Source organism: Zingiber officinale, chromosome 9A (genome assembly GCF_018446385.1).
Source record: "Zingiber officinale cultivar Zhangliang chromosome 9A, Zo_v1.1, whole genome shotgun sequence".
Lineage (NCBI taxonomy): Eukaryota > Viridiplantae > Streptophyta > Magnoliopsida > Zingiberales > Zingiberaceae > Zingiber > Zingiber officinale.
The window spans coordinates 46217091-46223090 of record NC_056002.1 but is presented as its reverse complement, the minus strand read 5'-3'; positions in this window follow the sequence as shown (position 1 = coordinate 46223090).

Sequence of the window (6000 nt, the reverse complement as noted above, 5' to 3'; positions counted from 1 at the left end):
TTAGCTGATCGTGGAACCCAGGTGAAAGTCCAAGTGGGTCGAGGGGACCTGATGCTTGGCGGTGTGATTGAGAGGTCTGGAGGACCGAAAATCAAGAGAAAAGTCTTAGTGAGCCGATCAAAGCTAAGTGAAAAGTCCAAACTAGATCTGGAGGATCTAAGTTTGGTAGGTAGGTTGAGGTAAACAACTGGAGGAGCGACAGTGAGGTCGGGTTCCCTAAGGGAACAACCTTAGGTCGCTGATCTAACTGAAGTAACCGGGAAGGTTTCCAAGTTGAGATCAAGACAGTTCTATTGTCTTTTATATTACTCATGCATTTTAATATTATTGTGCTAACCTTTGTGTTGCAGGGATACTTTGTCTAACTCTGTGTTGCAGGTTCGGTCGGATTGGTCGACTGAACGTAGGGATCGGTCGACCGAACCATGATGACTCAGCACAGGCCAGTTCATTAGCATCGATCAGAAGCAAAAGGAAAAAGAGTTGATTGGTCGACCGAACCCATGGATTGATTAACCGAACCAATCAACATTAAAGCACCAATAAATGAGGATCTTGGCAAATCTCGACAAATAGGGAAGGAGCCTGTTTGGTCGACCGAAAAGAGGGATCGGTCGATTGAACCATTAATGAGCACTTAATGCAAAAGATCGAGCCAGCGTCAGACTCCAGCCAGGAAGGAAGGGAGCTGGTTCGGTCGACCGGAATCTAGTCACGATCTCAACTTAGATTTCCGAAATGGATCTAAGTTGGATCGACGCCTAAGTTCCCTTCCCGGGAACGCGTCCTAACAGTCACTCCCCTCTAGTGACTTACCTTTACTTACCTGTCAAACGTCCGGTCAGCCCTTTGACCCGTCTGGACTTTGTGCCAGCTATCCGGTCAACCCGTCGACCTAGTTGGACTTCGTGCCAAGCGTCCGGTCAGCCCGTCGACTCACTTGGACTTCGTGCCAGCTATCCGGTCGGCCCGTCGACCTAGCTGGGCTTCTTACCAGACATCCGGTCAGCCCATCGACCTGTCTCGACTTTGACTGCACACTCGGTCAGAGTGTCAGACAATGACAAACCTAACTTAATCTAATTTGTCATTCATAAAAACCTGAGTTAGACCGTTAGTGCTAACCGCATCAACAATCTCCCCCTTTTTGATGGAATGACAACCTGGTTAAGTTAATGAAAAAATATGCAAGTAAAAACAAGCATTTGTAAGGTTTTTTAAGTTAGATTTTAAATTTGATATTTTGTTGCACTAACTTAACCACCTATCTCTCCCCCTTTGTCATTCATCAAACATGAACATAGAAAGAAATGCACATAAAAGAATACAGCCAATGTAAACGTTGCACGAAATAAGGTCAAGTTGACTGGGGGAGTTTAAATTTTAAAACATAGTCAATTTAACTTTTATTTCTTAACTTTTGTAAAATGACTAAGTTTTGAAAGATAACTAATTTAGCAACATAACTTAGTATTGATTAATTTTCAAAAGATAATTTTTGCAATATAAAAGCTAATTTTTCAAGTATAAGTTTAAAGTTAACCAAGTTTTAAAATTTCAAACTTTCAAAACATAAATGTATAAGTTCCAAATTTCAAGATAAGTTTAAATTTTCAAAATATGTTTCAACTTTGAAACACATTTGAAACATAAGTTTTCAAAACCAAAATTTCAAAACTAAGTTTGAAAAAAATCTATTTTTCAAAACTAATTAAAATTTATTTTTCAAATCTAAGTTTGCAAAAGATTCTATTTTCAAAATCCAATTTAAAAGCTTAGTTTTATAAAAGCTAGTTTAAAAAAAAAGATTTTATCAAATTAGATTTCTAAAGATCAGATTTAAAAAAAAATTAAGAAAAGACATTACTTTTAAAGTGGATAAAATAGTTTTGGTACTAAGTATGAAAATAAGTTGATTTAATACTCCCCCTGACCTGATATACAAAATCTGTCTAACCAGTTAGTTACTTACTGACTATTCAGAGGATAGCAGCTTTCACTTGGTTAGTCAAGTTAAGTCTAAGTATCAGTTAGTGTTTGACTACACTGAATGACTTAATTTGATTAACATCTGTTTGGTATTTAATGTCCGGACTTATGTCTATGCACTAAAATAAGCATCTTAAGTCCAGACAATCTGCCTATGCATCTCACCCCTTTCTATGTTTGGCAATCACAAACAAGGGAATCCTAGGGTGTTGGTGAGATGCTCAAATACTCATCTTAGGGGAACATGATTTCTAAGGAATTATTCTAATCTAAGGCTAAAACTGTTTTGAAATTCTAAAAATAGGAAATTTTGAAAACATAAAAGTATTTTGCCTTAGAATTTGAAAATAACCATTTTTGAAAACCAATTTTTAAAATTCCTAATCTATTAGACACATCCCTAATTTTCTACGTAAATTGCTAAATTCACTTTCAGGGAGTGGTTTAGTGAATATGTCAGCTAAATTAGACTTTGACTCAATGTACTTGAGTTCAATGTCTCTTTTAGTGACATGATCCCTAATAAAGTGATGCCTAATTTCAATATGTTTGGTTCTGGAATGATGCACTGGATTTTTGTTAAATTAATTGAATTGATATTGTCAATTAACACTTTTACATTTGTAAGGTTCAAATTAAAATCTTTTAAAGTGTGCATCATCCATAATAATTGTGCAACGCATTCTCCTATGACTATGTATTCTGACTCAGTTATAGATAAGGCAACACAGTGTTGCTTTCTACTAAACCAGCTGACAAGCGATGGACCCAGTAGTTAACATCCACCACTTGTGCTTTTGCGGTGTAATTTGCATCCAGCATAATCTGAGTCAGAATACCCTATGAGTTCAAAATTATTAGTTCTGGGATACCAAATTCCTACATTTGTTGTTCCTTTAAGGTATCTAAAGATTCTTTTGACTTGAGTCAAATGAGATTCTTTAGCATAGGTTTGGTATCTAGCACACATACTAATTGCAAATAAGATATCTGGTTGACTTGCAGTTAAGTATAGTAAGCTACGTATGACACTCCTATAGTATTTTAAATCAACTGGTTTTCCATTGGGGTCATCATCTAAGATTGTGTTCACTGCCATGGGTATTTTTATCTCTTTAGTATTATCCATTCCAAATCTCTTGAGTAACTCTTTAGTATATTTTTGTTGATAAATATAATTTCCTTCATTCGTTTGTTTGACTTATAATCCTAAAAAATAGGTTAATTTACCTACTAGACTCATTTCAAACTCGTGTTCCATTAGGCTTGTAAATTCATCTAAAAATTCTGAATTTGTTGACCCAAAAATTATATCATCTACGTAGATTTGGGCTATGAAAATATCTTTTTGTATTGACTTAACAAATAAGGTTGGGTCTATTTGACCTTGGTTGAACCCTTTAGAAATTAGGTACGACGTAAGTCTTTCATACCATGCCCTAGGAGCTTGCTTAAGTCCATATAAAGCCTTTTTCAGTTTAAAGACATAATCAGGGTGTTCTAAATTTTCAAATCCAGGTGGTTGTCCTACATAGACTTCTTCTTTTATTAGTCCATTTAGGAAGGCTGACTTAACGTCCATTTGGTAGAGTCTAAATCCTTTGTGGGATGCATAACTAAGTAGCATTCTAATGGACTCTAGTCTAGCCACTGGGGCATAAGTTTCATCGTAGTCAAGTCCCTCTACTTGACTGAACCCTTTTGCGACTAGTCTAGCTTTATTTCTTGTGATTTCCCCAGTTTCACTTAATTTATTTCTAAATACCTATTTTGTTTCTATTATCTTTTTATCTTTGGGTGGTGGCACTAAATCCCAAACTTCATTTCTTTCAAATTGAGCTAGTTCTTCTTACATAGCAATTATCCAGTCTGGGTCAAGTAATGATTCAGCCACTATTTTAGGTTCAATTTTTGAAATTAATGAGATTTGACTTAGGTTTCTAAAGGATGACCTAGTCTGAACCCTTAGGTCTGGATCACCAATTATTTGGCTAGTTGGGTGATTTGGGTTGACTCTAATAGTTCTAGGAGGTTGATTCTCTTGATGTTCTTCTTCCTCTTCATGATTTAGAGATTGATTGGTTCCTTCAGAATTGGTATTTTCTTGAACAAATTCAATTGGTTGAAGTTGGGTTTGTTCTACGTTTTGTTTGGATTCTTCAAATTTTACATTAGTAGTTTCTTCAATTCTTAAGGTAACTTTATTATAGATTTTGTAACCTCTACTGTTTAAGGAGTAGCCTATAAAGATTCCATTTTCTACTTTAGAGGTGAATTTTCCTAAGTGTTCTCTTGTGTTTAGGATGAAGGCTGGGCATCCAAATACTTTAAAATATTTTATATTGGGTTGTTTATTATAATAAAGCTCGAAGAAGGTTTTATTATGTATTTTATATAGTGTTATTCTATTTTGCACGTAGCAGGCTGTACTAACAACTTCTGCCCAAAAATATTTGGGTAGGTTGTATTCATTTAGCATTGTCCTAGATGCTTCAAGTAGAGTTCTATTTTTTCTTTCTACTATTTCATTTTGTTGGGGAGTTTTAGGACATGAAAATTCATGATGATATCCATTCTCAAGGAAAAATTTATTGAAGTTGTGATTTTTAAATTCTCTCCCGTTGTCACTTCTAATTCTTTTAATTTTAGTGTCTTTTTCATTTTCAACTTGTTTATAGAAGTTTGTAAATATTTTAAAAGTTTCATCTTTATTTTTTAAGAATTTGACCCATGTGAACCTGGAGTAGTCATCTATTATGACTAGACAATATAGACTTCCATTTATTGATTTAACTCCATGGGAGTCAAATAGGTCTAGGTGTAGAAGTTCTAATATTGAGTTGGTTTGTGATTGATTAGTTGGTTTGTGAGTAGATTTTGTCTGTTTACCTTGTTGACAAGCATTACATATGGTTGAGTCTAAGTTAGGTAATTTTGGTAAGCCTCTAACTAATCCATTTAATTTGTTTATGTTTCTAAAATTTGTGTGTGACATTCTTCTATGCTATAACCAGGTTTCTTCTTTCTGTGTTAAATAACACTTAACTGAAGAAGTGGTTAAGTTAATTGCATAGATGTTGTCTTTTCTAAATCCTTCTAGACTTATGGTAGGATTATCTAAATGTTTGATTAAACATTCTGTAGATAAGAATTTAACCTTATACCTAGTGTCACACAATTGACTTATACTTAGAAGATTATATTTAAAATTTTCAACAAGTAAAACATTTGTAATAATGAAATCTATTTTTAATTCAATGTTACCTATACCGATTACCTTGAGTTTGCCATTGTTTCCAAAGGCAACTGTTCCTAGACTCTTGTAGGTAAGTTGGGTGAACTTGGTGTGATCTCCAGTCATATGCTTGGAGCAACCACTGTCCAAAATCCACCAGGTTTCCTATAATAGGTAGGAGTTAAAGTTAGTCTAATTTTATTCTTATAAAATCATTTTTAAGGTTGGTCATTTTATGTGAGAGTGTGAGTTAATTTTCAAGCACGCATAATTTAAGATAAAATTTTAAGTTAAAAGAAATTAATTTTTAAAGTATATTTAAAAAATTTAAGTTAATTTTTAAAATAAATTTTTAAGTAAAAAAAAATTTAAGTTTAATTTTTAACATAAACTTTTAAGTTAAAAAAAGTTTAAGTTTGTTTTTAAAATAAATTTTTAAGTTAAAAAAAATTAAGTTTAATTTTTAAAATAATTTTTTAAGTTAGAAAAATTTAAGTTAATTTTTAAAATAAATTTTTAAGTTAAACAAAATTTAAGTTTAAATTTTAAAATAAATTTTTAAGTTAAAAAATTTAAGGTAATTTTTAAAATAAATTTTTAAGTTAAAAAATTTAAGTTTAATTTTTAAAATAAGTTTTTAAGAAAAAAAATTTGAGTTAATTTTTAAAACAAATTTTTAAGAAAAAAAATTTAAGTTTAATTTTTAAAGTAAATTTTTAAGTTAAAAAAATTTTAAGTTAATTTTGAAAATAAATTTTTAAGTTAAAAAATTTAAG